The following is a 15,248-nucleotide window of genomic DNA, read 5'->3' on the forward strand; positions in this document are numbered from 1 at the left end:
CTCGTGGAGGTTGGAGGATTTTGATGGGCACAAATCTCCAGAACAAGTATGAAGTTGTGCAGCAACTTTGTGAAGATGTCGTCTGAGTACATGGACCCGAGACTTTGGCTCTCAAATTGATACTTATAAGGGGGAGTGAAACCCCCTTTTCTCCCAGCATCAACCTTGGGCCTTCGTTCTCACATCCAGAGACATCCCTCACTCCCCAATTTTGATGAAGGAAAAAAAAGGGGGGTGCATAACCCAAGAGACCTCTGAGTTGATTTGCTTTTATTTAGCCAGGAGACAAACACATAAACACGTAAACTATTTAAAAAGGATTTGGATCCAACACGTTGAGGGACGAACGTAGGAGGACAACACGTGATTGAGTTTTTCAACGTTTACCCGAAATTTTCTGTATGCTCTTCTGGGTGAACTTCATTTCAAGGCCCTCGTGGACAACCTTACAGCTATATACGTCCTCCTGATCCCAAGACGATTGGGAGATTGACAATTTGCTATACATGAAGAAGGAATCGCCACTCCTTTCCTTCACAGCTGGAGTGCTAACATAGTCATTTTCCGAAATGGCTTGGCCATTGTTTAGCCACTGGACATCCACTTCAGCTGGAAAAAAGCCACGAACGAAGCAGTTGACAATAAGCGAATTGCCAGGGATGGGCGGATAGACATGGACGATGGGGGCCTTGCTCTTTTCTTTGTGAACATGGAAAGAAAGAAAAAGATAAAGTCACACATTATTATTTAGTTTAGGATAAAGTAATGGATAAAGATAAAGTCACATATTATTATTTAGTGGGCCAGGGCCGTCTGGGAGTTACGTGCTATCTCAGGAGCCTCCAGAGTCAGACAGCAGTGAGGCAGAGGAACAGGCTCCCCTTGTTCCCAGTGCGCGCATGCGCAGAGCTGCCAGAAGGCAAGAACAGTTAAGACAGAAGGGATGACTTGGGATTAAGCTTTGGAGGTGATTGGCCCCTCCCATAGGACATAAAGGAGGAGCAAAGGCACATGAGCCTTTGCAGGAAGCAACGTGCTGGTTGCTTGGTTCGTGCTGGTAGTTTACCTTCTAAAACTCCATTTGGACTCTTTGCTGCGTGTAGCCTTGCCAAGCTAATTGCCAATTAAGTCTTTGGCAGCATTTTCAAAGAAGATAAAGGTGGGTGCTTATCAGCCTTACCCCGAAAGACTTTGGTGGCCTACTGTAGATAGGTAGGTGTTTCTGCTGGCACAGCACTTGATCAATGTAATTCTCATCAATCAGTCAAAGAGCTTTCCAAAAGGAAAAAAACAAGTTTTTGCAATCTGCAAACCTCCCCAAAACAGCCTGTTTTTCACAAAAACGCGCCCATTTTTTGTCAAACAATTGCATGCATAGCCTTATGGAGGCTTATAAAGTGCTGCTGAGGGCTGAGGGGGCAAAAACGGCCCTTTTTTGCTCATTTCTGCCCTCCCAAGCCCCCAGGAGCTCTCTGAAAGCCTCCATAAGGGTATGCACAGCCATTTTGGTGAAGGTGCGGGGCTTCAGGTGGCAAAAAATGCTGTATTCAGTGTATAAGACGCACCCCTCTACCCTAGACGAGTTCAAATCACCAGGACAGGATGGACCCCAGGGTTCTGAAGGAACTGGCAGACGAGATCTCAGAACCACTGAACTATATCGTTCAGATATCCGGGAGCACCGGGGAACTCCCAGAGGACTGGAAAAGAGCTGGTGTGGTTCCCATCTTCAAAAAAGGAAAAAAAATAGATCAAGGAAACTACAGATCTATCAGCCTGACCTCAATACCAGGAAAGATTCTGGAAAAGATAATCAAGCAACGAATTAGTGAACACCTAGAAGTAAACAAAGTAATAGCCAAAAGCCAACATGGGTTTGTCAAAAACAGATCATGCCAGACTAATCTTATTGCATTCTTTGAGAAAATTAGTGGATCAGAGGAATGCCGTCGATATAGTTTACTTGGACTTCAGTAAGGCATTTGATAAGGTAGACCATAACCTACTACTAGATAAAGTAGAATAATGTGGGTTGGACAGCATCACCACCAGATGGATTCATAACTGGCTGACCAACCGCACTCAACATGTAGTCCTCAATGGAACTGCATCTTCATGGAGGGAAGTATGTAGTGGAGGACCCCAAGGCTCTGTTTTAGGCCCAGTACTATTCAACATCTTCATCAATGATTTGGATGGGAGAATAAATGGGGAATTCATCAAATTTGCAGATGACACCAAGCTGGCAGGAATAGCCAACACTCCAGAAGATAGGCTTAAGATACAGAAGGATCTTGACAAGCTTGAACATTGGGCGCTATCTAATAAAACGAAATTCAAAGGTGAAAAGAGTAAGGTTCTACATTTAGAAAAACAAAATGCACAGGTACAGTATAGGTGGTACCTTGCTCAACAGTAGTAACTGGGAGAGGGATCTTGGAGTCCTAGTGGACAATCATTTAAATAGGAGCCAGCCGCGTGTAGCAGCTGCCAAAAAAGCCAACACAGTTCTAGGCTGCATAAACAGAAAGATAGAATCAAGATCACGTGAAGTGTTAATACCACTTTATAATGCCTTGGTAAGGCTACACTTAGAATACAGCATTCAGTTTTGGTCGCCACAATGTAGAAATTTGGGAGACTTTAGAAAGAGTGCAGAGAAGAGCAACAAAATGATTAGGGGACTGGAAGCTAAAACATATGAAGAACGGTTGCAGGAACTGGGCATGTCTAGTTTAATGAATAGAAGAACTAGGGGAGACATTATAGCAGTGTTCCAATATCTCGGGCCACAAAGAAGAAGGAGTCAAACTATTTTCCAAGGCACCTGAGGGTAGAACAGGAAGCAATGGGTGGAAACTAATCAAGGATAGAATTGGAATTTGGAATTTGCTTTATTTGTATGCCGCCCTTTTCCCTGAGGGGACTCAGGGCGGCTCACAATTCAAGGGGAGGGGGATAAACAAACAATTTGCAGAACAAAAAAAGCATACACTATTAAAAACACGACAATCATACCATTCGGAGTGGGGCTGCAGGTCTTTAGCCCCAAGTCTGCCGGAACAGCCAGGTTTTAAGCGCTGTGCGGAAGGCCTGGAGGGTGGTGAGGGTACGAATCTCCACGGGGAGTTCGTTCCATAGGGTCGGAGCAGCCACAATAGCAATAGCAATAGCAATAGCAGTGGACTTATATACCGCTTCATAGGCCTTTCAGGCCTCTCTAAGCGGTTTACAGAGAGTCAGCATATTGCCCCCAACAATCTGGGTCCTCATTTTACTCACCTCGGAAGGATGGAAGGCTGAGTCAACCCTGAGCCGGTGAGATTTGAACAGCTGACCTGTTGATCTAGCAGTAGCCTGCAGTGCTGCATTTAACCACTGCGCCACCTTGGCTCTTCGTTCCACAGAGAAGGCCCTCCTCGGGGTAGTCGCCAGTCGGCACTGGGCGGCTGATGGAATTCAGAGGAGGCCTAGTCTGTGGGATCTTATTGGTCTAGTGGAGGTAATTGGCAGCAGGCGGTCTCTCAATTATCCAGATCCAATACCATGAAGGGCTTTGTAGGTGAACACTAGCACCTTGAAGCGAATCCGGAGACCAACAGGCAGCCAGTGCAGCTCGCGGAGGATAGGTGTTATGTGGGTGAAACGAGGCGCACCCACAATCACTCGCGCGGCCGCATTCTGGACAAGCTGAAGTCGCCGAATACTCTTCAAGGGCAGCCCCATGTAGAGCACATTGCAGTACTCCAGCCTAGAGGTCACAAGGGCACGAGTGACTGTTGTGAGAGCCTCCCGGTTCAGGTAGGGGCGCAACTGGTGAACCAGGCAAACCTGGGCAAATACCTCCCTGGTCACAGCTGATAAATGGTGTTCAAAAGTCAGCTGTAGGTCCAGGAGGACTCCCAAGTTGCGGACCCTATCTGAGGGGCGTACAATTTGACCCCCCCAGCCTGAGAGATGGAACACTTGGCCAATTGGTGGGAGGGAAGCACAGCAACCACTCGGTCTTATCTGGATTGAGAACAAGCTTGTTAACCCCCATCCAGTCCCTAACAGCCTCCAGGCCCCGGCTCATCACGTCCATCGCTTCATTGAGTTGGCACGGGGCAGACAGATACAGCTGTGTATCGTCCGCATACTGGTGGTATTTTATCCCGTGCTGTCGAATGATCTCGCCCAGCGGTTTCATGTAGATATTAAAAAGGAGGGGGGACAGGACCGAACCCTGCGGCACCCCATACGTTAGGGGCCTAGGGGTCGATCTCTGCCCTCTGACTAACACCGACTGCGACCTGTCCGAGAGGTAAGAGGAGAACCACCGTAAGACAGTGCCTCCCACCCCCACCTCCCGCAGTCGTCGCAGAAGGATACCATGGTCGATGGTATCGAAAGCCACAGAGAGGTCAAGGAGTACCAGGATGGAGGCATGACCTCCATCCCTGGCTCTCCAGAGATCATCGGTCAACGCGACCAAAGCGGTTTCCGTGCTGTAGCCAGGCCTGAAGCCGGACTGGAAGGGATCTAGATAACTGGTTTCCTCCAAGGACCGCTGGAGCTGAAAGGCCACCACCTTCTCAACAACCTTCCCCACAAAGGGGGGGTTGGAGACTGGACGATAGTTATTTAGAACGGCTGGATCCAAAGATGGTTTCTTCAGGAGGGGTCTCACCACCGCCGCCTTTAATGCATGGGGAAAGACCCCCTCCCGAAGGGAGGCGGTAACAACCGCCTGGATCCAGCCCCGTGTCACCTCCCTGCTGTTAACAACCAGCCAGGAGGGGCACGGGTCCAGTACACATATGGAGGCACTTACAGCTCTCATGGCCTTGTCCACGTCCTCAGGGGTAACAGCTTGAAAATCAATCCAGTGATGTTCTACCAGATTATCCCTTGGTGCCTCGGCTGGTACTGCGGGATTGGAGTCCAGGTCCATCCGAAACCAAGCAACTTTATCCGCGAGGAATTGGACGTAGTCCTCAGCTCTGCCCTGCAAAGGATCGCCCGTATCCCTCTTGTTTAGGAGGGAATGGGTGATCCTGAACAGAGCGGCTGGGAGCGACTCAGCGGAAGCAATCAGAGAGGCAATATGTGTTCTTTTTGTCGTCCTAATTGCCTGGATGTAAGCTCTGATGCTAGATGTTAAAAGTGCTCGGTCCGACTCGGACTTTCTGGATCTCCATCGGTGCTCTAGGCGTCTCTTTTGGCGCTTCATCTCCCAGAGTTCCTCAGTAAACCAAGGAGCCCTCCTGGATCCACTGCCTCGGAGCGGCCGTAAAGGCGCAATCCGGTCAAGAGCCCCTGTCGCTGCTGAATTCCAAGCAGCAACCAGAGTCTCCGCCGGACTGCGGGCGAGAGTATCGGGAATGACCCCAAGCTCCATCTGAAAAACCGACGGGTCCATAAGTTGCCTGGGGCGGAACCACCTGGTCGGTTCCTCCTCCCTACAGTGGGGGTTTGGTCTCCGAAAGTCAACCCTCAGTAGGTAGTGGTGTGACCATGAGTACGATCTCACTACCCCTCAGACCAAGATCACAAGTCCACTGCTCCAAGAGAAATGCGAGGTCGAGCATGTGACCCGCCAAGTGGGTTGGGCCCCGAATTACTTGGGTCAAGCCCATGGCTGTCATGGAAGCCATGAACTCCTGCGCTCCATCAGAGTGTTCACCGAGCGAAGGCAAATTGAAATCCCCCAGAACCATGAGCCTGGGGAACTCAGTTGCCAGCTCGGCTACCGACTCAAGGAGCGAGGGGAGGGCTGCTGCAATGCTGTTGGGAGGCAGGTATGTTAACAGCAAGCCCACTTGACCCTTGAGGTCCAACTTCGCCAGCAGGGACTCACACCCGACAAGCTCCGGAGCAGGGATCCTACGAGGTACTAAAGACTCTCGGATAACAATGGCCACACCCCCACCCCTTTTCTGAGCTCTCGGCTGATGGAGCACCTGAAAACCCTCTGGGCACATCTCTACAAGGGGGACTCCTCCCTCCGGGCCCAGCCAGGTTTCAGTAATACATGCCAGGTCTGCCCTCTCGTCTAAAATTAAGGAGAGGAGCCTTATGAACTACAGACCTGGCATTTAGCGACAACAGCCTGAGACCAGGGTCCTGATTACTCGCACCATCTGGTCTTGGAGTGCGACTCATAGGGCCAGAAGGAGGGATCTCTGTAACGTAGCGAGCCCTTCTTCCCCAGTAATGGCCAGCCCTAAAGTCCCCGCCATATCTGCCCCTCCCTGTTACAACCGTAATGCTCCGGCCCACTCTGTAATTCCCCCAGCCACCCCAATGACCCCCACGTTCCTCGGCAGGTCCCCCGAATCAAGCACACTCATTTGTTCACCCAAGCAGTCCCCACGTAGTAATTAAAAAACACAAAATACAATAATAATAGGTTAATAAAAGTGGGATCATTCACTCAATCACATGCATCTCCCATGCATATCCCATAAAAAAGAAAGAAAAAAAGAAAGAGAAAGAAAAGAGGGGGAAAAGGAAGATTGCGCAGCTGTTTTAAAAAGTGCAAGTTCAAGTAGTGCAAATGGCTCTTAACGTTCAAGATGATTAAAGTGACTGAAACCCAGCAATGGTCCAAAGAAGGCGTACAAGGGGGTATCTCGTATCCCCCTCTCCTGTAAGTCTGGGAAGGTCCAAAGAGTCCGGGGCAGTTGAGGGGAGCAGAGGGCCTTCTTACACATTGTGAGCACCCCCACTCGTCCAGGGTCCAAAGCACTGCAATGAATGGAATTAAACAAGTGCTGTCTGAAACAATATTCCAGAGGCAGTCGCAAATAATGATAGTCAAAGCGACTGAGGCTGAAGCAGCAAGTTCAGAGGCCCTGGAGTTACAGTTAAAAGAGACTGAATGTTCTGAAGCCCAGATGGAAAGGAGCCAGATGGCAAGCAGGGGCAGGGTAGAAAAAGCTCCACAGCAGCGATGATGGACTGAAGGAGAAACTCACCCAAGGATAGAAGCAACTTAGAACTAAGGAAAAATTTCCTAACTGTTAGAACAATTCATCAGTGGAACAGAAGTTGCCTCCAGAAATTGTGAATGCCCCAACACTGGAAGTCTTTAAGAAGATGTTGGATAGCCATTTGTCTGGAACGGTATAGGGTTTCCTGCCTAGGCAGGGGGTTGGACTAGAAGACGTCCAAGGTCCCTTCCAACTCTGCTATTGTATTGTATTGCATTCCATTGTATTGCATTGCATTACATTGGAGACAGACAGACAGACAGACAGTGACAGAGAGACAGACAGACAGAAAGACAGAAGGATAGAAGGATAGAAAGATAGAAAGAAAGAAAGAAAGAAAGAAAGAAAGAAAGATAGAAAGATAGAAAGATAGAAAGATAGAAAGATAGAAAGATAGAAAGATAGAAAGATAGAAAGATAGAAAGATAGAAAGATAGAAAGATAGAAAGATAGAAAGATAGAAAGATAGAAAGATAGAAAGATAGAAAGATAGAAAGATAGAAAGATAGAAAGATAGAAAGATAGAAAGATAGAAAGATAGAAAGATAGAAAGATAGAAAGATAGAAAGATAGAAAGATAGATTCTCAATAGGTTCAAATCTCACCGGCTCAGGGTTGACTCAGCCTTCCATCCTTCCGAGGTGGGTAAAATGAGGACCCAGATTGTTGGGGGCAATATGCTGACTCTCTGTAAACCGCTTAGAGAGACCTGAAAGGCCTATGAAGCGGTATATAAGTATACTGCTATTGCTATATGCCTTCACCCTTCTGATACACAGTACACATTTTGAATCTTTGTGTTCAAAGCTATAAGGAAATATATTTATTAGTCCCTGGGTTAGAGAACAATTCTGCTTCCTCCTTGGCTCAGATCCTGGAAGTCTTCTTACTCGCAAGATATGGGAGAAAGATTTTGAGATCTGGGCGAAGAGACTGTGTCAAAGGAACAGTCAGAGAAGAGATAGCAGAGTCTCAGCTACATAGTGGGAGTCGCAAAAGGCTCATAAGAGATGCTGAGCTTGTTGATCTGAAAGGTTGGCAGTTTGGTGGTTCGAATCCCTAGTGCCCCGTAACAGAGTGAGCTCGCGTTACTTGTCCCAGCTTCTGCCAACCCAGCAGCTCGAAAGCATGTAAAAAATGCAAGTAGAAAAATAGGGACCACCTTTGGTGGGAAGGGAACAGCATTCCATGTTACTTCGGCATTGAGTCATGCCGGCCACATGACCACGGAGATGTCTTCGGACAGCGCTGGATCTATTTTCCTCCTTAGTTCTGTTCTATTTTTCTCCTTAGCTCTAAGTTCTATTTTCCTCCTTTGTTCTAAGTTCTATTTTTCTCCTCAGTTCTAAGTTCTATTTTCCTCCTTAGTTCTAAGTTCTATTTTTCTCCTCAGTTCTAAGTTCTATTTTCCTTCTTAGCTCTAAGTTTTATTTTCCTCCTTTGTTCTAAGTTCTATTTTCCTCCTTTGTTCTAAGTTCTATTTTTCTCCTCAGTTCTAAGTTCTATTTTCCTCCTTAGTTCTAAGTTCTATTTTTCTCCTCAGTTCTAAGTTCTATTTTCCTTCTTAGCTCTAAGTTTTATTTTCCTCCTTTGTTCTAAGTTCTATTTTCCTCCTTAGTTTTAAGTTCTATTTTTCTCCTTTGTTCTAAGTTCCATGTTCCTTCTTATTTCTAAGTTCTATTTCCTCCTCACTTCTAAGTTCTATTTTCCTCCTCAGTTCTAAGTTCTATTTTTCTCCTCAGTTCTAAGTTCTATTTTCTTCCTTAGTTCTAAGTTCTATTTTTCTCCTCAGTTCTAAGTTCTATTTTCCTCCTCTGTTCTAAGTTCTATTTTCTTCCTTAGTTCTAAGTTCTATTTTCTTCCTTAGTTCTAAGTTTAATGTATTTAGTAGAAAATCAATTAACAGGAGAGAAAAAAGATCGTGTGAAGTATTAATACTACTTTACAACATTTTAGTAAGACCACACTTTAAATATTGTACCCCGTTTCGGTCACCACCATATGGAAGAGATGCTGAGACTCTGGAAAGAGTGCAGAGAAGAGCAACAAAGAGGATTACGGGACTGGAAGCTAAAACATAGGAAGAACAGTTGCAGGAACTGGGTATGTCTAGTTTAATGAAAAGAAGGACCAGGGGAAACATGATAGCAGTGTTCCAATATCAAAGGGGCTGCGACAAAGAAGAAGGAGTCAAGCTAGAACAATGAACCAGTGGAACAATTTGCCTCCAGAAGTTGTGAATGCGCCTTCTTTTAAGAAAATGTTGGATAAACATTTATCTGAAGTGGTGTAGGGTTTCCTGCCTAAGCAGAGGGTTGGACTAGAAGACCTCCAAGGTCCCTTCCAACTCTGTTATTCTATTCCCTCTGGGTGTTTTTTTTTTTGTTTTTTTACTTTTCGCTTTGGAAAATGGAGCCCTCGTAATATTGAGAGTCCTGGAAAACTGGAGAATGGCTGGAAGCTTCAGCTGAATGGGACAGAAAAAGCACAGTTGAGAAGTTTCTAATCCTACGGGATTAGAATACTCAACTAAAGGAAGAGCAAAAGAAGAGAGGAGGACTCACCTGGGACAGGGTTTGGGGGTCTCAGAGGAAGGCTGTGTCCAGGGAAGACAAACCCAAAATGAACAAAGAAGATGATGGGCCACATTGTGAAATTCAACTCCCAGCAGGTATATAATTTCAGCCAGATGAAGGAAATGAGCTTCCAGACCTTTGGGAGTAAATATTCAAGATGATACAGAGGTGTGAATTTAAACATAATCAGAAGGTAGTTTGGGCATCACATGTTCTTGGTTCTTTTTCCCCATTGGCTCTATTCATTTCGTTCTCCTCCAATCCTATTCGACTCTTATCCTGGAACAATATTGACTTGAGTGGCCACATGATGCCCAGTGTGGCAACGGCTGAGATTCTGATTCCTCTTTGGCCTCAACTGTGGAGCCAAAAATGTTTAATGTGCAATCATGCAACCGTCAACCAGTTGTCATCCAGTAAATTATATAATAAGAGACTCTATTTGCATTCATTGACTCCACACCGATAAAAGGAATTGCAGGGTCATAAAAAAACGTATTTGCAAATAATCTGAAAAATGGAAAGCCTTTTTTTTAAAAAAAGGAAAAGTGACAAATCTGCAAGTATTTATTTATTCATTCATAGAATGTATAAGGTAAGGTAAAGGTTCCCCTCACACATATGTGCTAGTCATTCCCGACTCTAGGGGGCGGTGCTCATCTCTGTTTCAAAGCCAAAGAACCACTGCTGTCCAAAGATGTCACTGTAGTCATGTGGCTGGCATGACTCAATGCCGAAGGCTTACGGAACGCTGTTCCCTTCCCACCAAAGGTGGTTCCTATTTTTCTACTTGCATTATTTTTACCTGCTTTCGAACTGCTAGGTTGGCACAAGGTGGGACAAGTAACGAGAGCTCACTCCGTTATGCGGTGCTAGAGATTTGAACCGCTGAGCTGCCGATCTTTTTGATCAACAAGCTCAGCATCTTAGTGTCAGCTTTCCAAGTATGATGCAGAATTAAATCAGAGTCCAAGGCAAAACAATCCTTAAAATTCCAATTTAATAAGTCAGACATCTTAGCACATCTGTGAAATCCTAATTCTGGAAGTTACATCGGATTCCCACCCAGTTGAAAGTTCATGAACTTGTCCCCACAAACCCATCACGTAGTCCAATCTTCTTCTTCCACGCTGATATCTCCACCCAGGTGCTTCCGGTCAGATGCAGAGGTGCGGAGACAAAAGATGACCATGGCTTCTAGAAAAGAATGACAACAACACATTCCACAATTCTACTCCTTTCTATTCCCCCCTCCCAACTACTACACTAATGAAGCAGCATAATGGAATAAGAAAGAGTGTGGCAGGCCAAAGATCCTAAAAAGGATATAACTATTATATTATTCTCTACCATACCGTAAGCTAAAGGTAAAGGTTCCCCTTGCACATATGTGTTAGTCATTCCCTACTCTAGGGGGCAGTGCTCATCTCTGTTTCAAAGTCGAAGACCTAACGCTGTCCAAAGACGTCTCCGTGGTCATGTGGCCGGCATGACTAAACGCTGAAGGTGCACGGAACGCTGTTCCCTTCCCACCAAAGGTGGTTCCTATTTTTCTACCTGCATTTTTATGTGCTTTCAAACTGCTAGGTTGGCAGAAGATGGAACAAGTGACGGGAGCTCACTCCATTACGTGGCGCTAGGGATTCAAGCCGCTGAACTGCTGACCTTTCTGATCAACAAGCTCAGTGCCTTAGCCATTGAGCCCCCGTGTTCCTCACTACCCTACAGTACAGTATTATAAAGTAAAAGTAACTGACCGGTAGTTGGGGATCCTGCTAGACTTACAACTCCCTTTATCCTCTACATGGGGCTGCCCTTGAAGACTCTACTGGAGCTATGACTGGCACACGATTAAACATCGCGGGCAGCAATGGAGCAGTTCATATTACATCCAAGGGACCCTAGGTTTAGGTTTAGGTTTATTATTTATAGGCCGCCCTTTTCCCTGAGGGGACTCAGGGCAGCTTACAATTTATAGGGAGGGGAATACAAAACAATAAGACATAAACAATACATAAATTAAAATAGAACACAACATTCATTCATCATTCGGGTGGGGACGGATTACAATCTTTATCCCCAGGCCTGACAGGATAGCCAGATCTTGAGGGCTGTGCGAAAGGTCTGGATGGTGGTGAGGGTACGAATCTCCACGGGGAGATCGTTCCAAAGGGTCGGAGCTACTACTGAAAAGGCTCTCCTCCGCGTAATTGCCAGTCGACACTGACTGGCGGATGGAACTTGGAGGAGGCCTAATCTGTGTGATCTAATAGGTCGTGAGGAGGTAATTGGCAGGAGGCGGTCTCTCAAGTACTCAGATCCACTACCATGGAGGGCTTTATGGGTGGTAAGTAGCACCTTGAAGCGCATCCGGAGATCAACAGGTAGCCAGCGCAGCTCGCGGAGGATGGGTGTTATGTGGGCGAACCGTGGGGCACCCACAATCACTCGTGCGGCTGCATTCTGGACTAGCTGAAGTCGCCGGATGCTCTTCAAGGGCAGCCCCATGTAGAGCACGTTGCAGTATTCCAGCCTAGAGGTCACAAGGGCTAAGAGTGACTGTTGTGAGAGCCTCCCGGTTCAGGTAGGGTCGCAACTGGCGCACCAGGCGAACCTGGGCAAATGCCCCCCTAGTCACAGCTGACAAGTGATGGTCAAAGGTCAGCTGTGGGTCCAGGAGGACTCCCAAGTTGCGAACCCTGTCTGAGGGATGTAAAATTTGGCCCCCCAGCCTGAGTGATGGAATACTAGCCAAATTATTGGGAGGGAAACACAACAGCCACTCGGTCTTATCCGGGTTGAGTACCAGTTTGTTAGCCCTCATCCAGTCCCGAACGGCCTCGAGACCCCGGTTCATCACGTCCACCGCTTCATTGAGTTGGCACGGGGTGGACAGATACAGCTGGGTATCGTCCGCGTATTGATGGTATCTTATCCCGTGCCTCCAAATGATCTCGCCCAGCGGTTTCATGTAGATGTTAAAAAGTAGGGGGGATAAGACCGAACCCTGCGGCACCCCATATGTTAGGGGCCTAGGGGTCGATCTCTGCCCCCCAACCAACACTGACTGCGACCTGTCCGAGAGGTAGGAGGAGAACCACTGCAAAACAGTGCCTCCCACCCCCACCTCCCGCAGTCGTCACAGAAATGGTATCGAAAGCCGCCGAGAGGTCAAGGAGAACCAGGATGGATGCATGGCCTCCATCCCTGGCGCTCCAGAGATCATCGGTCAATGCGACCAAAGCGGTTTCTGTGCTGTAACCAGGTCTGAAGCCAGACTGGAAGGGGTCAAGGTAACTAGCTTCCTCCAAGGACCGTTGAAGCTGGAAGGCCACCACCTTCTCAACAACCTTCCCAAAAACTACCTGAGCTTCAATAGTTGCCAGTAGGCATCTGGGTACAATACAAGATAGCAGTCATCCTTTACGAAGCCAAGTAGATCATCTGAAGGTCATCTATCCAGGGGAGCACGAAGCAGAAGAGAAGACTGGGAAACTTCCATTTTGTTAAAGGATAAGGAACCCATGAAATAGGGACACGTCAACAAAGATATTTGAATTAATATGAAATAATGGAAGAGATGCACCAAAACATGTTGTAACCAGCTGATATACTTTTTTTTTGATGATATATACCTGTGTTCGTTTTTTTTTTCCAACTGCTGACCTTTCTGATCGACAATCTCAGTGCCTTGGCCATTGAGCCCCCGTGTTCCTCACTACCCTACAGTACAGTATTATAAAGTAAAAGTAACTGACTGGTAGTTGGGGATCCTGCTAGACTTACAACTCCCTTTATCCTCTACATGGGGCTGCCCTTGAAGACTCTACTGGAGCTATGACTGGCACACGATTAAACATCACGGGCAGCAATGGAGCAGTTCATATTACATCCAAGGGACCCTACATCTACCTGAGCTTGAATAGTTGACAGTAGGCATCTGGGTACAATACAAGATAGCGGTCATCCTTTACGAAGCCAAGTAGGTCATCTGAAGGTCATCTATCCAGGAGAGCCCGTAGCAGAAGAGAAGACTTCCAGGGGCCATTTTGTTAAAGGATAAGGAACCCATGAAATAGGGACACGTCAACAGTTTCAGTTGTGCCAGCAAAACAAACACAACTTCTCCGTGTCCTGGTTCTCCCTGAAGGCATTCAGCCCCATGGCTTTGGTGACACAACAAAAGTATAGTGTGCAATTCGGAGAGAAGACGTGATGTGCTAGAAGATTCATGTCTGCAAAAATCATTTCTGTTGACAAAGGAATAAATCCCCTTTTGCGGACCTGCCCTCTTTTGTCCTTCCTGGAGCAATTCACCTCGACGCACTTGGGACACGAAAAAATGGGTTTTCATTGTGATCAGAGGCTTTTGATGGGGAGCAGAGCTGGTGGGAGAAGGAGTGGTGGGAGAAGAAGGCAGTGGGTTTGGCTTTTAAATGACTACGGATCATTGATGCCCAGTTCTGCGCAAGTGCAGAATAATTGTAATTGCAGAAATGTATTAGCATTTCTTTCTTTCTTTTAACATTTTGCACATACGCACACCTATTTTTGTGCAAATGTACACATGTGTGAAGCATGTGTCTTGTGTGCATGCAAGCGGAGTGAAAGCACACATGCAAATTTTTTACACGTGCCAAACCACCCTGCCTAGGCAGTAAACCCGATAGACAAATAATTAGCCAACATCTTCTTAAAAGCTTCCAGTGTTAGAGCCTCCACAACTTCTGGAGGAAAGTTGTTCCACTGATTAATTGTGGTTCTAACTGTCAGGAAATTTCTCTTCGGTTCTAAGTTCGTAGTTTGCCTGAACCGATACGAACCAGTTGAATAGCACCTCTGATGTTTTCTTATCTTCTGGATAGTATTCCATAAAACTCAGTGTGATAATTTTCCATCTCCTGAGGGGAAAGCAGAGTTCCCCAGGCTCATGAAATGAAAGTTCTAAGTTTATATTTTTCTCCTTAGCTCTAAGTTCTATTTTCCTCCTTAGTTCTAAGTTCTATTTTCCTCCTCAGTTCTAAGTTCTATTTTCCTTCTTAGTTTTAAGTTCTATTTTTCTCCTTAATTCAAAGTTCTATTTTCCTCCTTAGCTCTAAGTTCTATTTTCCTTCTTAGTTCTAAATTCTATTTTCCTCCTTAGTTCTAAGTTCTATTTTTCTCCTCAGTTCTAAGTTCTATTTTCCTCCTTTGTTCTAAGTTCTCTTTTCCTCCTTAGCTCTTTCTATTTTCCTTCTTAGTTCTAAGTTCTATTTTTCTCCTTAGTTCTAAATTCTATTTTCCTCCTTAGTTCTAAGTTCTATTTTCTCCTTACTTCTAAGTTCTACTTTTCTCCTTAGTTCTATTTTTTGGTGAGAAGGAAAGAAGGAAGGAAGGCAGGCAGGCAGACAGGCAGGCAGGCAGGCAGGCATTGGATGTGTTGTTTGAACAAAGAGTTGGACTAGAAGACCTCCAAGGTCCCTTCTAAGTTTGTTATTTATTGATGCAGTGTGTGGTCCTTCAATATCGCATTCAGGTAGGAGGGAACTGTCACTTCTACTACACATTTTTAAATTATAAACCTTTAAATATAAATTAGGGCTCAGATGCCATGCTCTCACGGGAGTTGAGTTGAGTTGAGTTGAGTTTATTACATTTCTATGCCGCCCTATTCCCCAGAGGGGACTCAGGGCGGCTCACAACCAAGTCACGGGGAGGG

The 15,248-nt window shown here is 46.1% G+C and overlaps 1 long non-coding RNA gene across 1 annotated transcript; it reads right to left on the reverse strand.

Moving 5' to 3' along the window:
* Positions 1-255: 255 nt before the first annotated feature.
* On the reverse strand, positions 256-9,800 carry LOC148046869 (uncharacterized). The gene is made up of 2 exons (XR_015696283.1): positions 9,539-9,800; positions 256-699 (listed from the first exon to the last, which is right to left on the reverse strand). It is a non-coding gene; the product is annotated as an uncharacterized LOC148046869 (long non-coding RNA).
* Positions 9,801-15,248: the final 5,448 nt, after the last annotated feature.

The sequence above is a fragment of the Thamnophis sirtalis genome, unplaced genomic scaffold (genome assembly GCF_051295495.1).
Source record: "Thamnophis sirtalis isolate CommonGarterSnake01/CBP01778 unplaced genomic scaffold, rThaSir2_p1.2 scaffold_4, whole genome shotgun sequence".
Taxonomy (NCBI): Eukaryota; Metazoa; Chordata; class Lepidosauria; order Squamata; family Natricidae; genus Thamnophis; species Thamnophis sirtalis.